Here is a 22,382-nt window from a genome sequence, read left to right as displayed (position 1 = left end):
TAAAATGGGGTCAAATTGGTCGCAATAGGCAAGGAAAAATGTCTTTTTTTAAGAACCCATGCCCATGTTGGTCAAAATTTCAACCAACATAGGTTCATTATATTAAAATGAAAAAAGTTAATTCATTGTTATGGGGGAGAGGAAGGCAGGTTTTTCATTTCATGTGCCCTAATTCATTGTTATGGCAGAGAGGAAGGCAGGTTTTTCATTTCACGTGCCTTAATTCATTGTTATGGTGGAGAGGAAGGCAGGAAGTAAATTTTTAAGTAGAGGGTGGGAGATTTTACTTTGAAATTTGATGGAATCGATCCAAAGCTAGCTCTCCTAAAGAGTGAAGATAGATCTATGCTCTCCGAACCAACTAGAAATTCAGTCATGCTGAGGTAAGTGGAAGATGTTTGTTTAATACCCATTTTAACTAGGAAGAAGGTTTCTTGTTGGGAGTCTCCTCATTCTATTTCTTACTATGATTGAGGAGGGATTTTTGATAGCAAATTTAAGGCTTGTTTGTTGCCCAATCCCATCTAATGTGGGTGTCTTTCAATCTACATTTAGACATTGAGAATCACCATCACTTGGAATCATAATTGCTCCATTATTGGAGTCAAAAATCCATGTTAGTTTGGTGCCCAAAAAATTGTTTCCAGTCTGATTCCAATTATTGACTTTTTGGCAGCAATATCTTCTGTGGACCAATCTACATTTGGAGTGTGCAAGTTGTGTTTGTAGCTATGAGAGTGGATGCCATTTCTGGGTGTTTTCCATCTACAATCAATGCCAACCTTGGTGATTCTAATCTTGCCAATTTTGGATGCCTTTACCAAGCATTATTGCCCAGACTCAACTGCTCAAGTGTGGGTAATGGCTTCCGCAAAAAAAATCTCTTTCAGGCCTAACACATGAGTAAATTTGGAGGGGAATTTCATTACCTCTAGAGCATACAATCTATTCTGACTAGTCAATCAAACTTGCTACAAATCGACTATGACATACATGTTCCAAGTTACTGAATTGAATTATAATTGACATACATGTTCATAAAAACTCATACTCATCAACTTGAATTATTTTTTTAATACCCAATGCATTGAGGTGACGCTTACAAGTTGAATTCATAACAACCATTTCTCATCAACTTAAATTGTTTGTTTAGTACCCATTGCATTGAGTTGACACTTACAAGGTTGAAGTATTGCAACTTCCTAGAAGGTCTACCTACTCAATTTCATGATGATCCAACTTTCCTTGACCATAAAGTTTTGCCCAAGATTAAGCCTTCTTAGCTTACCATACCATTTGAAAAACTTTCAACAAGTTATGTTCCCTATGAACCATTGATCATAGATCTACTCAGTTCCTTCATTAACAACTAGGTGGTATTTTTGTCATGTCAAATTATGTGATGTTTAATTAGTATTGATCTTGAAACAATTGCAAGAGTAGTGGTTTACAAGAGCTCATCTCTTGTGATTACAAATAGTCCACCTAGCACTAATTGCATCCATGTGATCCTCATACATTCAAAGCATTTGAGATTTATTTGGTGTTGTTGTTGCAAGACCAATACAAATTTGTTTGCATCTACAAAAAAGAAAGCATGGAGAGTGTGAAGGAGAAAATGTTGTATGTCTAGGAGCTCAAAATGTTGTTAATAAAAAAATTCTGGGTGCCCATTGTTTAAAATTTTATGGAAGGTTCTCCAAGGCTTAAGAACCATGTTTGAATGCTTCAAGTGGGCTAGAGTTTGGTAGGACAGACCCGAAGAAGAGGAATTTTTCATGGAGTTGATAGCAATAGCATTCGATGTTTTGGATAATCTACACTCCCCATTGGACAACCAATGACATGTGTGTAATATGTACAACCCAAAATCATGTTATACACCAAATTTATGTATAAATCAGTAAATTAATTAATTAATATAATATTCTTGTAATCCTATAAAGATATATAGGAGGGATGTGAAATATATATCTTCTTATTAGTTTATTCATTATTGTATTTACATATAAATTGTTATATATATATATAGGAATATCAAATTATATATTATATTGTATAGCGAACACAACCAGACTGATTTTGGGATTTTTTTGCCATATTGGCAAAACCAATTTTTGTAAACTAGCAAATCACCACAAAGCAGCTAGATGTTTTGTGACAAAAACCTAGAAAATATAGCTACATTTATACAGGATGAAGGTTTATAAAAATTTAAAGAGGGAAGTATGTAATGGATATAACAGTCCAAGAGATTTGACTAGCTAGAGATGAATACAACAAAGAACTAGGGGATAGTAGATTAGATAATATAATAACATTACAACATAGTGCACATGAATAAGAAAGGAAATTAGGAAACTAATGGAATTCTCATTATTCTAGCTTCATCATCACCTTTACCATATATTTGCCTTAATAATATTCCAAAATGAAAACACTAAAAAAATTCCAATTTCTTGTGGCTTGTATCAGATCAGAATGTCAACATCACAGTGAGAAAATGTGGTTATCTAGATATAGGAAGAAAACTAGGATAAGATTGTAAGAGCATGATGGCACACGGGGCTGGCTCTATGTTTGATCTTTTTGATTCTCATATGGTTCATGGTGATCTTGTTGGAATTTTTGCAATGATCACTACTACATTTAACCTTTTTTTTCTACTGCAATTGTGTTTCTTTTTCTCTACTTCATTTTACTAAACATTCCCTATCAATAAAATATTGATTGTGTTTCAATATTAAAATGTATGAGGGTATGTGAAGACTTTGCCTGTTATCCATAGAAACTAATTGAGAAGCACATGAAGTAATGACAACTCATGCACCCTTGTGATGCAGAGGATAGGGTGATGGACCCAAGTAAAAACCTAAAATGAGCAAGATTGTAGGAGTGTTCCTAGTGACCCTTCTAGGTCCTGATAGGCAAGTTCCACAACCAGTCACCTCTAGGATGTTTTAGGGTCTCAATAGGGTTGTTATAGTCTATCTAACATGTTCCCATCAACACCTTTCAGTTTCCATACCCTGCAAGCCAAAATGCATAACTCACCTAAATGTTGTCAATGCAAAATTGTAACTTCTGTAACAGCAGCAAGACAAAATGATGGATATCTTTTTGGTTTTCAAAAATGAAACAGTTTCAAACACCCTTTATCTTTATTCAAAACAAATGTAAAGCTTGGATGGGCTTCCTTTGGCAAGTATCAAAGATTCTTCACAATGACCCTATTTCAACAATGAAGCAATAGTGCATTTACAAAGCAACTTATAGAATTACTCAATGTATGGACTTCAAAACTTGTATATGTTTCTAAAATGTCCTTAATTAGAAAAATCCACACTCAATTATACTCTATGGGTTTCCTAACACCAAAAGCTTCAATTCATCTATTCAAAACCCTTATTTCTAGGGTATCACCAATCTCCGACATGCCAAGGTTTCTTGGACTAATTCAAACTATAGACATCTATGTTTTATCACCATAAACATGAATCAACTCTCAAACCCTACCCTCCTTAAGGAAAATCTCTCTCCATATGACTGTCCCCTCCAAATAACCCTTATTTTCACCCTTTTTATGTATGGTGGCCACCAAATACTTAAGTTAGTGGTTCATTATAGAGTTAGAAGCATTCATAAAAGTTATAAATTTTCCATTCCATGAAGAATCAGACAACATTCCATGGAATTACCTTGATTGTTTGAAAAAAAACTTCAAAATTGTTAACAAACTACCTGCTACAGCTAGAAATTTATGAATTTGACCAAATGACTTACAAATTTGGATTCAAATCTTGGTTTAAGACATCAATGAATGTCTGAGAATATAACACAATGCATTCCAATTCAAAAGATGTGCAAGAAACTAAAAAATCCTTCAACCTGCTCTTAAAACCAAGCACTTTTATTCAGTTTTTTCTAAGACAATCTGTACAATCATATATTTATAGTTTTAGGAGATAGTTAACAACCCCTTTAAATGACTCCAAATATTTTCACTTCCTATTCCTTTATAAAATTTAAACTATGGATTTTCCCTCCAAAATGCCCATCTAGCCATTACATTCAAGATTTGAATTTTCTAAAGCAATAAACTATGTTTTTAAGGGACTTATTGAATGTTTTAACTTATTTAAGGACTTAAGATTATTATGACATCATACTAGACCCTATCACATGACTCCTCTACCTTAGACAACCTCTAGATCCTATTCCATGCCCAATTACAACTTTTCAATATGAAAGTCTTTCAAGACATTAAACAATATTATGACTCTTTATGCTTTCAAAAGCCATGATTGTTTGCAAAATGGACCAATTAATACCATGAGATTCTCCATGTCCTCTGTGATGACCTGGACCCTCAAGGTACCTATGATGAGCATATGATGCCCTTGCATCAAATTGTACAACCACCATGAGGCCAAACTTGCATAAGCTAATTGATTTGTAATTAAGTGAAATTTGATTTCTTCTTTTGACCCTTAGGCCAACCCACTTAGGCCTATTTTTCAACAAATTTCAATTGCAATTATTTCATGGCTGAAATTGTAATGATCTTAGGCTCATGAGTTTTTGAGATTTACCCATCTTTTGAGCTCACATGTTCTTACTAAGACTTACTAATTTTTTTCACAGGGTGATATGGATGCACCATCTCAGACACGTTCAATAGAGGTAAACATTAAGTATTGTAAATTATAATGTTAATATAGAAACACATGTCATATTATTATGTTCCTTTCTTTATGGTTTTGGAGTTATTTTGATGAAATTATATTGATATTTGATGTCACAAATGATAGGAAAAAGTTAGAATGATCGCTGATCAAATGTGATCTGAAATATAGGGGTCATATCTACATGAAATTGCCCTTAATATTGACCCTATATTCATCACCCAAAAATTTAAGCAAAGATACACTAATGAACTTGTTAACATTATCATCGAGGGTGACAGAAGTGAGGAGAAAGAGGCACTAAGAATAGAATTGGACCATAGAATCCAATCTTTGAAGGTAAGCAGTAATTTGACTAAAGTAGTAATAGAAGTTCAATAGATATTAATATTTTATAGTATCTTATGGATCATGATCTCTAATTTTATGTGTTCTTTTATAGACATATGTGCTAGTTGTGACTTCACATAGTGAACATGGTGAGGGTTGTTGCGCACAACCTTCGTGTAAGTAACACTTTGTTTTTTTTTATCAACATTATAACACTTACCTTTTTTTTTGTGGACATTTCTCGCTAGTATCCCATTTGATCTTTATCCATTGCAAATGTCTTTGCTAACAATATTCTATTCTTCAGCTCATGATGAAGTGTAGACTCCTCCTTAAGTTGGTGGTCTAGTATTGCTTGGTGCATTGTCAGCAACAAGGACCATGTAAACATCCTCGTCTATGCCCACTAGAACTAGTAAAACCTTGTTTTTCTATATTTCGTAATGTGCTATTTGTAATGTATTTCTACAAGTTGATGAACGATAAAGTAGCATATCAGTGCTTAAATGATGTCTACAAAACATTGCATACACACAAACACATGCATACACACACCACGAATACATACATACATACATACATATATATACCCACACATAGAGAGACATGGAGATAGGCAAGGAGGTAGACCAACAAAGAGTAGTACTACTGAAGTTGATCCATTTCCTAGAGCAGTTCATGTGATTAGTACTAGTTTGTATGAAGGGACATTGTTGCTAAATAAGAAAACTATGTTTTGGTTAAAAGAATGAAAGCTTCTAAGTGCTTTAAAATTGTTATTATTTGAAGTGTAAATTTAGTTTACTTTTACATTACTCATTTTGGACTGATAAATCCTTTATGTTTTTGTAGGTAATAATGCTTTCTTTGAACATCTTTTTCATATGACATTGAGACTATTTGGACCCACCATACGTAAAAGGTATGTAGTTTCATATCGTTGCTACATAATTTTTCTTTTCTTCCATTTATTATAACATATTAAATTTATTGATCTAACAATCTATTTGTTTTTAAAAAGGTGGAATGTACAAGCTATGGAATTAAAAAATCAGTTGATTGCATCTTTTGAGGAGAAATTTGGGAAAAACATTTTTGACACTGGCCTACTTCTAAAAAGAGCAGCAAAGAATATAAAGACTGTGAGGGATCAATATAGAAGGGCTCTTTAGGATAACCCAAAGTATGACTGTCCTCCTATGATTCCACTAATGGAGTGGAATGAAATAATAGAAGATGCAAAGGAGAAAAGGCTATGTGAAGATAGAGATAATGAAGCAGCACAGGGAAAAAAGAGGTATGTCATTATAGTATTGAGTACATTGCAATCATGCACTAATTATTGATATTTGTAAATATATAATCTAAGATGTTTGAAATTTTTCATAGATTGCAGGACACATCTATGGCTACAAAAGCGAGAGTAGAAAAGGTTGGCCAACACAAACTTGGCTCTGGAGGCTATATGAATCTCCAGTCTCGACTTGTAAGTAGAGCAATGAAATTACATTTCTTTTTAATATAATGTTGTAAACAGTTATGTTTAATGAAACCATACATGGAAAACTGACATTATCAAGCAAAAAATATAGGGCACAGAATTCAATGTGGAGGTCATAGATGAAGATAGAAAAGTTGCCTTGAAGGAAGGCTATAAAATTGTGGTTGCATGCCTACGCGAAGAATCTGTAAGTCTTGCCCAAGAATCTAGTGCACCAAATGATATCTCATAGGTAAATTGATCAGATGAAAAGTAAATGAAATTGAATAGTTGAGAAGATTCTTTTTTGGTATTAGTTTTAAACATAAATTGACTACATAACAATGTGCATAACATTTTACTGCAACCTTCATATCCTACCATAGAACCTGCTCGTGACGAAGGCCATGATGTACATTATAGTGGTGGAGGTATTAATTTTCTATTGGAAATTAATTATGCAATTATGAATACAATTTAACATCTTCAATTGCAATTTGACGTGTATCCTTTTTTTGAATATTTCAAAGCATGTTGAAGGAGTGGACCATGTTCCAAGTGTTCAACATGTTGACGCGGTGGTGGATCAAAATGTTAATGTACATGATGTGGCATTGTCAGGTAAGAAAAATGCATGTTATGTTGTATTCATTCTTAATTACATACTTGTAACAATTAGAAAAAGAAAAATAGTGCCAATTTATCCCATTCAGTGTTCTTGCAACAAAGCCCCCTTTAGTGCAGCAGCCTCCTACTCCTCCAAAGAGAAGGAGCCATCATAATTTAACATTACACATGCCAGAAGAGGAGGAGAATGATGTAGATATGGATGCTCCTATGAGCACTTTTCTTAAGAGAGCTCAGAAAAAAAAAAAAAAAAAATGATGTTTTAAAAATCTTCTTTGATAAACCTTGTTGGATAATGAAAGAATTTTGTTTTAAGTAATTATGTATGAATGATGCGTATTGATACAAATTTTTATTTTATGTTAATGAATATTGTCATTTGTTAATGAAGTCTTGATTAGTATTGTGTATTAATGAATTTTATATCATATTAATGAATGTTATGTGATTATATTGATTGAATGTTATAGTTCATAAATGGATGAATGAATGAATGAAGTATGTAATTAGATGATAATGGGTACTTTAGATTGATGTTAGGGGGAGGGGGGTGAGGCCAGATGAGCTTCCACCTTCATGTGGTGGGCCTTGTTAAGTAGAGAATATTATAGTATTCTTGAAACCAAGTGAAGCTCAAACTAACATAAAATGGACACTTTGCATGTCGTAGGTCTAAAATGATCCACAAGTACTACTGCCCATAACATAGAATGCAAATGTGGTATGGGATTTATGTGTGGCTCCCTACAATGTTTGATATTTGATCATTTTGTTCCCTTTATATATTTGCAAAGGATGAAGGCTCCTTAAATAAGAAAATACAAAAACAATGTTTCTGAAAGAAACAATCAGTAATTGAGAACCAAAATAAGAATATACTAAAGCATCTAATTAATTAGATACATTAAGTGACCATATACAGTAGGTAAATATTACAATATCATTCTAATAGATACACACACACACACAGAGATATATATATATATATATATATATATATATATATATATATATATATATATATATATATATATATATATTTGCCTTTGACAAAAATTGTCTATTCAGGGCAGATTATCTTAGGAATAATGTGTTAGTCTTATTGCTAATTCCTTAGCTTAAATATAATAAGACTTATTCAGAAAAGTTCTAGGTTTCCAATGGTTGATCAAAGATTCATCTCCATCTTTGGGGAAGAATTTGATAACTTCTCTATTGAATTCTTTACCGAGGGAACGTACTTGAATGGCTTCCATATAGAAACCTAGAAGTTTAGCATATATCTAGTTAAGTTTGTCTTTTTAAAAATCTATAGGAAGACCATCAATATGTGGGGATTTACCATACTTGAGGGATTGCACAATAGACCAAATTTCTTCCTAAAGAAATGCCTCTTTCAAGATTAGAGGCACTAGATTTGTTTAGGTTCATGGAAATAATTTTTTTGCAAATAAGTCTAGGTTTTTCAGCTTTATAATTGTCACAACTTTATAATTGTTCTCATTTCATCAATTTTATTAGTTGAGTTCCCTGCAATATCAGTTGGCCTTATATGATCCTAGATAAATTTAGGTGTTGGCAAGCTGAAAAATCCTTCAGTCCTTTTAGCACCACATTTGATCCAGATGAAGTTTGGATCTATTTTTTCTCTTTGAGAAATATAGTTCTTATGGCATCTTTACATATGTTTAGCAAAGGCTAGGAAACCTTAGAGTAAGCTATAATTGGATTTTTTTGTAATTTCTGTTTGAATCTCACCATTTATTCCTCAAATATTCTACATCTTACTTCTTAGGCTTTTTTTTACCAAATATACTCAAGAAAATTTTCTTAGACACCAACAAAAGGATTTCATGGCACAAATAAATTAATAATGTTCAAATTACAATTACTATTTTTTCAAATTCCTTTATAAGACTGACAATTCAGTCTAAATTACTCAATATCTTCTTCGGGATGCATTTTTCATCCTCCCATATCTCCATTTTTTTTTAGTAAGCTGTTATTTATATTGTGCATGGTGACACTCTTACTAAGTGTTATCAACATATGATCAAGCATAAAAGAAGCTCCTAAAAGGACCTATCTAATCTGGATTACAACCTTTTATATCCCTTTTTTATTACTACACCAAGTAATCTTGATATACCTATAGCCTTTTTAATTATGTTCAAGAGGGTAAGACAAGCTAAGGACCCTTTTCATTTTAGTCTAAAAAGTAAGTGTATTCTGTTACAACAAGATGTATCTTTATTTTCCTATCATATTGATGTCCTCACCAGAATCCAAGGAACTTTAGGAAGTTTATACGTTAAAAAATTTCACGTCTTTGGCCCATCAAGAATCCAAGGAACTTTAGGAAGTTTATAGGTTAACAAATTCCACGTCTCTGGCCCATCAAGAATCCAAGGAACTTTAGGAAGGCTAGAGGCTAATTGACTCATCTCCTCTATCCATTCTCTATAATAACCATTACCAAAATGGCAAAATATAAAGAACAGATCCCAAATTTATAACCTTGACACTCACTAATGACCCACATGGCTCTGTTACATGGGGAGCAGCCAATGTCAACAAACCAAGACAACAAAATAGCAGACCCCCTTTTCTTTGTATAATACATATTTACAAAAGATGACATTTTTCAAAATAAATTCTAGAGTACACTCCAAAGAAAAGCTAGCAAGTTTTGCTTGCTAAAGCATATTAAACACAAATTGTCTCTTGAGTTGAAAAATGTTTAAATGAGTAACAATCGACCAAGGCCTTCGAAATTTCAACAAATAGAATTTATCTTCATTTATGGGGCAGAAGAGGAGAGGATTTGGCATCCATATGTATTGTTTCAAAGTAACTTGCTATTTTTCCCTCTAACTATTTGACCAAATTCTAGGTTATGATGTTAGATTTAGAGGGTTTCCTCTTTTATCTCTATGAGTTTATTATTCTTCTAATTGTATTCATTATCATCACATTTCATGCAACTTGTTTTATTCTTGGATTCCTCTTAAAAGTATGTTTTTCTAAGGTAGGTGTTTGTCTTTTAGACTCCCCATTAATATAATATGATTTTGTTTAGGCTGCTCAACAGAAGCTACAATTCTCTAAAGTATGTGCTTACCTTGCCTGCATTTTATCCTATTCTTGACAAAAAACTAAGACTTTAGAATGTATAAGAATTCTAAGGTTAGGCCATTACATTTTTACAAAGAAAAAAGGTGTTTCCCAATTGAATTAATTTACACTGAATAACCCTATGTCCAATTGGAAGAATAAAACTTTTTCTAGGTTTGCAAAAATTAGAACCCTAGCATCTAGGTAAGCTAGGGTTAAATTCAATTTCATGTGAAAATCTTCACCAAACAATTTCAAAGAAAATGAGGTTAATGACCAATGCTAGAACACTCAATACCTTAAGCCATTTGAGCATCATACTTATGATGACTGACATCACAAGGAGTCAGCTCAAGCTTTCAATACAATGCCCTAAAAAAAATGTTTCCATATTCCAAAAGCCTTGTTTAACACCTTTTCTTGTAATTTTAGAAATCTTAAGGATCACAATGCTTCAATACCAACTCTTGATCTCTATACTCAAAGACTCCCATGATCCTTACAATGCTTCAATACCCTTCAAATAACATAACTAAGGAGTTCCAACTCCTACCAAACATTAGTTTTGTCTCAAACTTAAAATTGCCTTCAATAGGCCTGTCCTATTAGCCCTATCCTACAAGTAATCTACACTTTACTTGCAAACTTCTCAAACAACCTAGTAACCTCTTCACCTTTTTAAATACCCTTTATTGAGTTCTTCAAACCCTATGAATATTATTCCTTTCATCCTATGACTAATGAACCTTTCTATGACTGCTCCTACATGTAATTAGGCCTAATTAGCCCTCCATTTACAAAGCAACTCCTTTTTTCTCTTACTTCCAACATTCTAAACCTTGACATAGTCTTAAGGAATCTATTACATAGAAAGATTCCTAAATTTTTTGAACTTCCACTCACATCTAAGCATTCTTTTATCAAACCCTCATTTTAAGGGTTTCTAGCCTAGGGCTCTCTAGAAAAGACCCTTTTAATAGTTTCAAAAAACCTTTCTAATGGTTTAGACACCTTACAATACACTCCCTCAATTGTTTCCAACACTCATTTATCCACTCCAACCCTTAGATCACTATATTCACCATGTGGTGCTTTCTAAGTGCACCCTCACTATTTGTTCATCAATCATCCACTATTCCTTTCTCTGTTCACTATCACCTACATCTAAATCATAGTAAAAACATCATATTTATAGGCTTAAGTACCTCTCCCACAAGTTACATTTTAATCACAAAAAGTGGGAGAGGCATATTTCCTTAAATTTCTTCAGAACAGTGACAGGTTGTCATGTTTTCTGTGATAGCAAAGAACTTCAAATAGATCTGTTAGAAGAAACTTGCAATATTTCACTTTTAGTGCCTTTTACATCCTCTAATGCCTTTTCAGGGAATTACCAAATTTTACGTGTAAGCTGATATTATATGTGTTTTTTCTTTTCAATTAGGTTGGCATGTGCTCAAACTAGTGATGGTTGTGGCAGCATTTAAATCAACTTCTAAAAGATCCTTAACCGGTTCACAAGACAGGAGTGTAGCCACAACTAATAAAGGAAAATCAGATTCCTCTCAAAATGGAGCCCACAAGAGATCAAGGGAACCAAGCCATGCGACATTTTATGCAAACCAATCTATGGGTAAACTTTTTGTAATTTCTCTTAATACAAAATTTTATCTAGTCTTTTCAGAATAGTTGTATTAGCTTATTATTATATAACTTTATATCTATATATATATATATATATATATATATATATATATATTAGTTATGTCTTTTTGTTCAACATTCTCTTAATTATGAAATTAAGAATTAAGCACCATTGGTACTTCATCCTAGACAAATAGGTGTTGAAGCTTCACTTCTTTTCCGCCAAATGATTAGAGATTTTAATATGGATAATATAGTAATCAAAGGTGATTGAATGGTATTTACCTTGCATTTAAAAAATTGGCAATATTCAAATAGGAAAATCAGGAGCATCATGAAGGAGGCTTGGTCATATTGGATATCATTTTGAAATTTACCATACAACATTGTTTAAGAGACGGTAGTGTTGCAATTTTTATTTAACATTCACATTGATCAACACTAACAACGTATGATAAAGGTGATGCTTTTAATATGGATGATATATAATCAAAGGTGATTGAATGGTAGTTGCCTTGTGTTTAAAAAACTAGCAATATTCAAATTGGAAAATCAGGAGCATCGTGGAGTAGGGTTCGTCATATTGGATATGATTTTGAAATTCATCATACAACATTGTTTAAGAGACATCAACTGCATATGATAAAGATGATTGATGATACATCAAGATGGCCAGAGTTGTTCTTAGTGGTTTTGTGTTGCTATGAGTTATACTCTACTATAAGATAGGGTTAGTTCCTATACTCATTTTCTCAAGGCTCTCTATAGTAGTGTTCACTGTGACATGAAGCCCTCTCAACTAATTCACTTCATTGTGAGACAGTTCACTTTTTGTAGAGAGATAACTATTTCAAGGCTAAAGAAGGTATTCTTTTTTCAAAAAGACAAAGTGATGTAGGTATATTACGAAGCTCGTAGGAAAAGATTTTGTTGAAGGGGCCACCAAGCACCAGGTAAATTCCAAACTTTTCTTACTTTAAAAGGTACTTATTGAAGGGTAAATGGATATTCCTAAATTATAAGTGAGGATATCGCTAGTTCATCGCTGCATTGTTGTAGGGTGTCACCATACTGCACTATCCACGTCAAAAACTTTGCTACTAATGCATAGATGACAAAGAGTTCTTTAATCATCAACAATCCATTAGACGAATATTTTGTGCAAGATTTTATCAATTATGAAAGGCAGGGACCAACCTGATCTAGCTCAAAAATAATTTTCAGCATCCCATTTGAGGATATTATAGTGGTATCAAAGTTGCAAGACTTGGTAGCCTACTAGGTTTTATTACATGCAAAGAAAAGGTGGTCAATGCTTGTAGAAATTTAAAAGAACAATCATAGGGTTAGATCAATCTTCATTATCAATTGAAGAAGAAACAAAATATATGTTTTCAAACATGATAAGATTGTTGAGTGATAATGATCTCTATTTGAGTTAAATGGCTCATAACACATCTAATGATAGGACATTGGTGCATAGAGAAGAAAGCAACAAAACTATATACAATAAGGTACATTTTGCTGGTCAATCCTCATTGTCTATGCCCACTTTATACAAGAAGATGAAAATGTACAATCAAAATTGGTGGAGGAAAATGAGCACGCTAAACTATTGGCTAAATATGGGAGTCTTGGGACCAAATTTCTAATCAGCCATATCTTTCAAGAACTACTTGGGTGTCACCAAATGCACAAGGCCTAGAGAAAACCAGAACAATCAAGGAGAACAAAATTATGGCTTGTATAAAAAGTTTAGAAATTTGTCAAGACCTAGTTTTTATGGATCAACTAGATGTAGAACAAGAGCCTCAGTTTAGAGTTTGGACACCTATTTGTCTTGAACCAAATGTAGAGAGTGATGCCATACAATTTGCTTGAAGTGGTTGCACATGAATATTGGTATCACAATTTAGTAACACAAGGACATGGTATCAAAGTCTCTTATGACCAATTTTACACTACACCAATGGAGAGATTTGGCTAGAAGGATTCAAAGGCACATTCTAGATGGTTAGCTCAATTGAAATACGTTGGCACACTTGATGCATATATTTCAGAATTTCATCGATTATCAATGAGGTTACTAATGCGTCTAAAAGGAGATTGAATTTTTGGTTTGTGGAGGGTTTCATTGAGTCTCTTAAAGGCTGGGTCAAAGATTTTGATCCACCATCCCCTCTCAAGATGCTATTAAGTGTACAAGGAATATGGAGTTATCTAAACCATAGTCTAGGTTTCTTAACAAGTTTCCATAAGATCCTCACCACAAAATTGGCCACAACAAAAGGACAAGAAACCTAGATATACCAAACCAACATAATAATATCTAAGCAACTGGTAGGGCAACTTGTGATACAAAGGATGAGTTGAGAGGGAAGAGGCTTTGTTTTTTATGCAAGCAAGGGTTGAATAACTAGGCCACAGGCACACCCAGCTATCCAAACCACCCTACAAGAGTTAACACAATGGAAGAAAACACGAGGAACAACACTAAGGAAAGAGAGAACAAGGATATATTTATTGATTCATCAAATATTCAGCATACATGCCCAGCTGTAAGGCCTTCTAGGTTACGGCCAATTACAAATGTACAACTTCCAGATCTCCAAATCAACTTTTTAAATCCACATATCTCTTTTCTTTTGAACTCTCCCACCAATCTGCCCTAACCCTAAACCTAAACACCCTACTTATACTTGCCAAAATGGCTTACGAATAATTCTAGAACATAGAGAAACCACAAGTCGGCCCTCATCAAATATAATTAACTATACCAAAATTAAATGTGAGCAAAGTCGGCCCAATTGGGAACTAGGCAGAATGAACTAATGTGGAGGATTACAAAGAAACCTAGGATGCTCCTACATCAGTTTTGGTTGTGGGGAGACTTGGACACATGGACATAGGTGTAAGAGTAGGGGAAAATCCCATTGGATTAAGGTTTTTGAAGAATCTAGTGATGATGATTTGGAAGAGACAGTTTCAAGATGCACAACATTAGCAAATGGATGGAGGTTTAGGCACATATTAGCATCAAGATGATTTGGCAAAAATGGAAGGTATAATTGCAACTCTTAACTACTTATAGTGCTTCAATAGTTAAGGGTGTTGTGTAGGGACAATGAGTTCCTATATTGATTGATAGTGGGGCAGCCTACAACTTCATTGATGCATCCAATATAAAGAAGTGAGGTTTAAAAATTGAGGAGCATGAAGGTTTCTGTGTGAGGACAACAATTAGAACATGGTACTATGCAACTCTTGTTCCATAGTTAAGCTTGTCTTTGGGTAATTACACCATTACAAATTACTTTTATGCAATTGACACAAAGGAGACAGATGTTGTTTTGGGCTTTTAGTGGTTGCATACTTGTAACTTCTAAGAACTATGTAATTGATGTCCTAAATGCTCATTACCATCCTCAATTGTATATGGAGTGTTGACATATGCTATTGACCAACAATAAAAGTGATATTGTAAACTTGGCAAAACACTTTTTTTACAACAACTGTTTAAATCTAATTCTTTTCTATGTTCTAGTTCTTCATTTCTTGTAAGGGTCTATGTGACTATTGTCTCAAGTGTATATTTTTTTCCATGAATGTTCTTTGAGTCCCATTGTGATCCATGTTGAAGGTGATCAAAGATAGTGAAAACCAATTAGAGGTAAAGGATCTTGATTTACTTTCTGTCTCTAGTTTCACCTGTGGAGGATTAGATTTTAATGGTTTTAAATTTTTATTGGTAGCACATGTCTCCTGCATAATTAATCTATTTTCATTTTTAATATTACAAGTGACTTTGGGTAGTCAATAGTATTGTTTCCATCTCTCAACATTTTCCTCCTAGTGGTAGCATTTTTGATGAATAGAGCAATCTCTGTGGGTTGAAGATAGTGCACCAGTGAACAACTCCATCTTTTGAACCTACCATAGGCTATGTTGTAACATCCTCCATTGGTTTGACAAATATTGAATAAGTGTTGGAATGTCAACAACATCTAAATCTATTGTGTGGTAACCTTGATACCATCTCTTTTGTTCAATCAAAATGTTATGATTAGGAACTAATGCAAAATATCTATTTTGTTGGGCTTAGCTGCATCATGATCCCTTTCTAGAGAGGCAAAGTGAGCCATAAGATCCACTACGAGTGTGACTGGGTAAGTGTGAAGTTGTTTGCTATCCTATTATTTTTCTTAATGTGTCTCCTTGTTCATGTTCTTGATTATGATCAGTCATTTGTATGCATGGAGAGAAGACTGTCAACTAGGATAGGGACTATACCTCTCTTTGTGTTATGTAAGATTTGTGTTTTTGCATGAGTTTTACATGTCATGCCTTTTCTTCATGTATTATGCTGCAAAACTAGAATTGGATTTGCGTCTCCTTGTGAAAAATAAAGTGTTCATGTTATTTGTTGTTCCCTAATATATCTAATGATATAGTGCAAAGTTTATTTTATAATTTTTGTTGTTTCTAAATTTATATTTCTAGAAATTAAATGAGCAATAAATGTGACTACTTTCTTACAAATTATTCATATGTTTGAATCAGACTAGGATAAGATCTCTGACTTTGAAATGAAGTTAATGGATATTGACACTGAACATTTGGGTATTCTTGAGTCAGAGTATCAATCCATTGTGAGGATGCCATCACAAGACTTTTCTCGTATCTACAAAGACTTGAGCACCATTGGTAACACAGGTATGGATCTATATCATTTTAGCTCTGCTCAAACATCATGCATTAAAATCTAGTCTTTAGTTTTTTCTATATCATTGATATCTCTTGTCTTAAGATTGTAAGTTTCTATATGTAGGTTGTAAAAATGAATGGGAAAATAGTAGTCAGCAAGCCACTCTATGTTGCACTGGCTTAGTGCAAAGAAGAGAGAAGAACAAGGTTATAGGTACTTCTTTTCATTCTTATTTTGAGGAGTAGATTTACAAACTTGATTCCATGCTGTTTATTTTGAAACCAATTCAACAAGATGGATCCATATTCAATTCTTGTGCTTATCTTATAATTTATCTCTAAGATTTAGCAAATTTACTAAAAGTCAAAGTCAGGTAGTCTAAATAAGATAACTATATATAGAAACTCAATCATTAAGACATTTAGTATGGACTTGAGCTATGTTGATGGAACTATTTCTGATAAGAGTAGGAAAGAATGGTCATGAGGTTATAGGGGGTGGAAGGGTATTAATAATATAGTCAGTAGGTTAGATGGTTAAGTCTGGGTAGAAATTTAGGAATTGTTGGGTTCCTAAATGTGTGTTTATTACTGGAATGTATTTGCTTGCTCAAAATATTGTTGTAACTAGTAGGCCTCTGGGATGACATATCTTCTTTACAAGAAAGATAAATAAATGACTACTATCATTTTTGTTTCATGCTTATTTGTTATTAAAATTTAAAACCTCCTTGACCATAGAATCTTGATGCTGATTTTACCTCATTGATCCATATTGAGTTTATGTGGAACTGATCTTTTTCTTGGTATGACTGAGACTGAAGTCCATTCTTTGTAGGGTCCATTTTCTATAAACTTACCATCTATCTATACTCTCCTTGCACAATGAATATCATCGAGTCAAGAAGATGTACTTTTCTTGTGTTGAGAAAAACTCCTTGATGCCCTCCATCATTACACTTAAATATTTTGGCTTACCCTTATCCCAAGATAAAAACCTTACTTCGATTTTTGAACCCGAAGCATCAATTTCAAAACCTACATCTTTTTATGATATTTCAACTTGGTCCATCAAAATATACTGTCCTCTCTTGTAATTTATTTTGTTTAGGTAACATTAGGAGAGCTATTTAAAAGGTTTCTTCCAGCAAAGAAACAAATTGTGAATGGCTTCAACTAGGGCTTCATATATAGGTCTAGATTCAATTTTTCTGCATATAATAGCAATCTCTGATGTGCCTATTTGGTCAAGGTTCCACTCAGGTTGTTTTTCAAAATATTGGACACCCCATCAAAAAACTAGGAAATAATTCAAACCCAAATAATTATTAGTATATTAGAATAATTCTTTGTAGTTTTTTGTATTTACCTTCTTTAATTTGTAACTGATGACATTATAAATTGCAATCTATTCTTAGACATTCTTCTATAACACAAGGTTAAGATCTCTTAAAAAATCACGTCTCTTCTTGCATCTCATTTTTTTGTTCATACTAACATTGGTATTATAGCCAAGTTTTATGTTGAAAAGAATCGGGAAGAGAAGTTTGGGCATATGGGAAATTGTTAAGAAAACCATTATTCCATGGAGTTTCCCAATGGGGGATGTGGGGACCAGGGGCATAAACTTGGGGATGGTGGAGTAGTGGTTGGTAGGTGGAGCTGATATACAAATTGATGTGAATTGAAATTTTCAAGTCAAATTCTATAATATAACATCTCTAGATGTACCACTTGAAAGGAAAACTATGAATATATGGTTGCAATTAGAATGTAATGGCATGTGCTAAATAGTAGGCTTGTTGCTGAAGTTTCTAGTGGATGTTGTAGAGGTGGTGGTATGTAAGGTGATGTCTACCCCAAGTCCCCAACTCCTGGAAACATCCCATAGGGAAAATATCAAACAACACCATATTTGCAAAATATGGGAAGTGCATGCTCTCCTAAGATAAACTGTAGCTACAAATTCCTAATTGTAAAGAAAGAGTACTCAAACAATGGTGGTTCTATCTATTGCATTTTGAAAAGAAGAGATGTATTTTTGGGAACTAGGGCTATAGGCTAGAAAACAAGTATAATGTTATTTTGTGTCTAGGCACACAACATGCCCTTTTCCTTAAAGAGACTCATCCTCAAAGCTAGTAAAAGTCAAAATGCTAAGTAACACTTTTAATATAAAACTTCACAAATGAATAAAATGGGGCTTCTTTCTTAAAATACTGGCTCACATGAATGTTTTGCCACAATTTTTGAAGTCTTGGCAAATACTTCATAATTGAGTACTAAATCATCTATTGCAATTGCTTTTACTTTACCTTCCAAAATTAGATTGTTATCTTTAGCATCAGTTTTGCCTCTTCGGTAGCAATCCTTCCAGGTTTTAATATTACTATACATTATACATTTTTTATTGGGATTTTCTTCTAATTTACTGTGTTCCAACCTCTTGCAAACTTGCCTAGAAAAACACCATGGATCCTTTGTACTACCCCACCAAGGAACACTCAGAACATAGGGTCAAACATGCATGAAAAAGTATTTTATTTTCTTTTAAATGGGAGATTTTTTTTGTCTTTAATTAGGATCGTTGTTTGGAGATTGCAGTGTGGAAGAAGATGCTTGTTACTTGGAGACAATCAAAACATATGAGAACAAGCCAGCTAATAGTATTCTGGAGTGTACTAACAATGACTATCTATCATGAGTATTCTTCATACCTCTATTGAATAAAAGTTGTGCACTATTCATGTAGATTCAAAACTTAGAAATATTCATTTCTTTTAGCTAGGAATAATAAAGATAAAATGATTGAAAGAAGAAATAGATTTTGAAGAACCTCTTTAAATGAATATAAGACATTTGTGTTAAATTTTTTTGTGTTTTGAATAATTTGTATTGTATTTCTAAATGATTAATGGGAAATCTTTCTTATATCTTCATCCTTGAGTGAGGAGTGCCATTGTATGGGACACGTCTCGTGTCCCTTCATTTCCTTTACCAATCGCACCTTTCCATTACAAGTCTTCTAACAATAAGATTAGTTAGTATAACATTTTTTAATAATGAAGATTGTATCCCTTCATGATCATTTCTAGATGCACCTTTTCCTTGTTAGATTTGCATCCTTTCATTCAATAATTAATTAGCCTTTATTTATTGATTATAATATTCTCCTTATTGGGTACCAATAGTAATAATCTCACTAATCAGTGTGCATGAGCTAGTATAATAATATGGTTCATTGGTTCAATAAATCTCAAAGTTTGTCATTTTTTCACTTAATCATTATCATAACATATTGTTGTTCCTCCATATCGGTATTAGTTATGAGTGTTGTATGCTTATTATTGCTCAGTCATATGTTGATTGATGTCCTCTTGATTATTTATGTTTATTGATACAACTTCTCTTTATTTATGTATCATCCTATTACATAGTAATCATGGACCATCATTGGATATACATATGATCATTGATCAATTATCACTTGGTTTTTGGTCTTCATAGTAGCTATCATACTTATCAACACTTGGGAACTAGAATACCCATTATGGATTCCTCATTTGCTATTCTATATCACTCCATATTGATTTAGTAATTAGTTCATTAACCAAATCACTTCTTCTCATGATGTTGATGTGTATTGACTGCTCTTCAACTTCTTCCATGTATGATGCAAATTGATATCTTAGCTACTAGTGAAAATAGTTCTAAATGACGATTTATCCATAGTTGTGATTCTCTAATATGATGATTTAATAATAGTTGTGATTTATCCTAATGGTATCTATAGACCATTCAATTGAACTATGTATTTGTTATAGCCTTCCTCCAGGAGGAGGATTCAATTGAACTATTCATCTAGGATTCCACATTTTGCATGCATGTCTACTAGGGTAGTTGCAACTTAAACAAATATATTCTCTCAATATATCTATTTTGTGTATATCTAGCAACCATGGCTTTTGATGACCACATTACGTTTAGGCATCCTGTCAAATAGTTCACATGACTTATCTATGCTTCCATTTTGCAAGCATGTCTCCCAAGGAAAATGCTACTACTTCATCTACACCATTTAACAAAATCCTTTATGCTTTGATGAATGCCTATAGCTTATCCCAAAGCTCTCATTCAACAGTTATGAGATGATCAATCAAGAGGAAACAGTTGAGAGCTTAGAGTGACACAATTCTCAGATGATCATATGAAATGAAATGGGTGTGCGAGTAGAAAGAAACTAGAAAGACACTGTGTATAGATGAAGGCATGAAATGGATGGTTTTGGAGCACTCAACACAGACACTCAACATTTAGTACATCATCATTCGAGATCAAATGGGTGTGTGGGATTATACACATAGTGAATAATAAAGGAGGGAATTGAACCCTCCCTGAAGCTCACACTTGTGGAGGTCCACTTCAGCAATGGCCCTTCCTATGAAATTGTTTTCTAAAACCTTTCTGATGAGATAATGTGTTATGAGATCTTCATTAGTGGGATGGAACGTGAATCCAAGAGGCAGTTGTGCATCACCCATATCATGACTGTAACTAAAGTTAAGAGCCTTTATTATTGAATTCTCTTCCTTATTTCCCATAGCAAAGGAAATGAATATGGGTGATGTACAACTGCCTCCTGGATTCATGTTCCATCCCACTGATGAAGAGATCATAACGCATTATCTCATTAGAAAGGTTTTAGACAACAATTTCATAGGAAGGGTCATTGCTAAAGTGGACCTCAACAAGTGTGAGCCTAAAAAAAATTTTGACCAACTCTTGGGAGGTCTCGACCAAACATTGGTCAAAATTTTGACCAATGCTTGGTAGAATTTGGGCCAACATGTTTGATAGTTTTTTACCAATGTTTGTTCAAGAACTACCAAGTATTGGTCAAAATTTTGAACAATGTTTGGTCGAGAACTACCAAGCATTGGTCAAAATTTTGACCAATGCTTGGCAGAACTTGGGCCGACATGTTTGATAGTTTTCGACCAATGTATTGGTCAAAATTTCCACCAACTAGTAGGTTGGTCAAAATTTTGACGAGAAAAAATTTGACCAATGGTAGGTCAAATTTGGTCGAAAATTGGGTCAAAATTTTGACCAATTTTGGTCAAAAAATGACCTCAAATGTACTATTGTCTTATGTTGTCAACAAGACAATTCATATGACTATGCATACTCCTAGGTGTCTACATGACAACTAATATGCTAATGCATTAACCTAAGTAAACTTAAGTAAAGTGTAATAATAATTAATTATTTACACTAACAGTTAGTGAATGTGCTAAGGAGAAGTTAGTGAGCTAGAACAACATAAGGTGTGATAGTGTGCTACAGTGAGCAGATCCAAGTGTACACATGATCATGCCTAAAGTTGCAGAGCAAAGAGAATGAATAACATAGTTTCAAACATGTCAGAAGAGTTGAATAAGGATGTATTTCCAAGCTAAGCATAGTAGCTACTTTGTTAAATCATTTCTTGTTGTTAACTAATCTCCATGATAGTAAATCCCATCAAGGGTGGACCCTAATAATTTCTTTGTATTAAATCTACTAATAAGGTGACACATTAACTTGTATCCAGAAGTTCTCTAACTAAGCAACTCCTAACATGGAAAGACTTCCATGGGTGTCATCGAAATCCCTTGACTAGGTGGCACCTAATAGTGTCTTTGTAATCTTTTAATAGAGACAAGCTCTTGACAGGGTATATTTTAGGAGAGTGCAAGCTTCATGAGGATCGACTCATGCATACCATGGTTTTTTACCCTACTTGGATTTCCATCAGA

Source organism: Cupressus sempervirens, chromosome 1, assembly GCF_028749045.1.
Source record: "Cupressus sempervirens isolate cs-2001-9-10 chromosome 1, ASM2874904v1, whole genome shotgun sequence".
In the NCBI taxonomy this organism is placed as follows: Eukaryota; Viridiplantae; Streptophyta; class Pinopsida; order Cupressales; family Cupressaceae; genus Cupressus; species Cupressus sempervirens.
Note: the sequence above shows the minus strand (reverse complement) of the source record.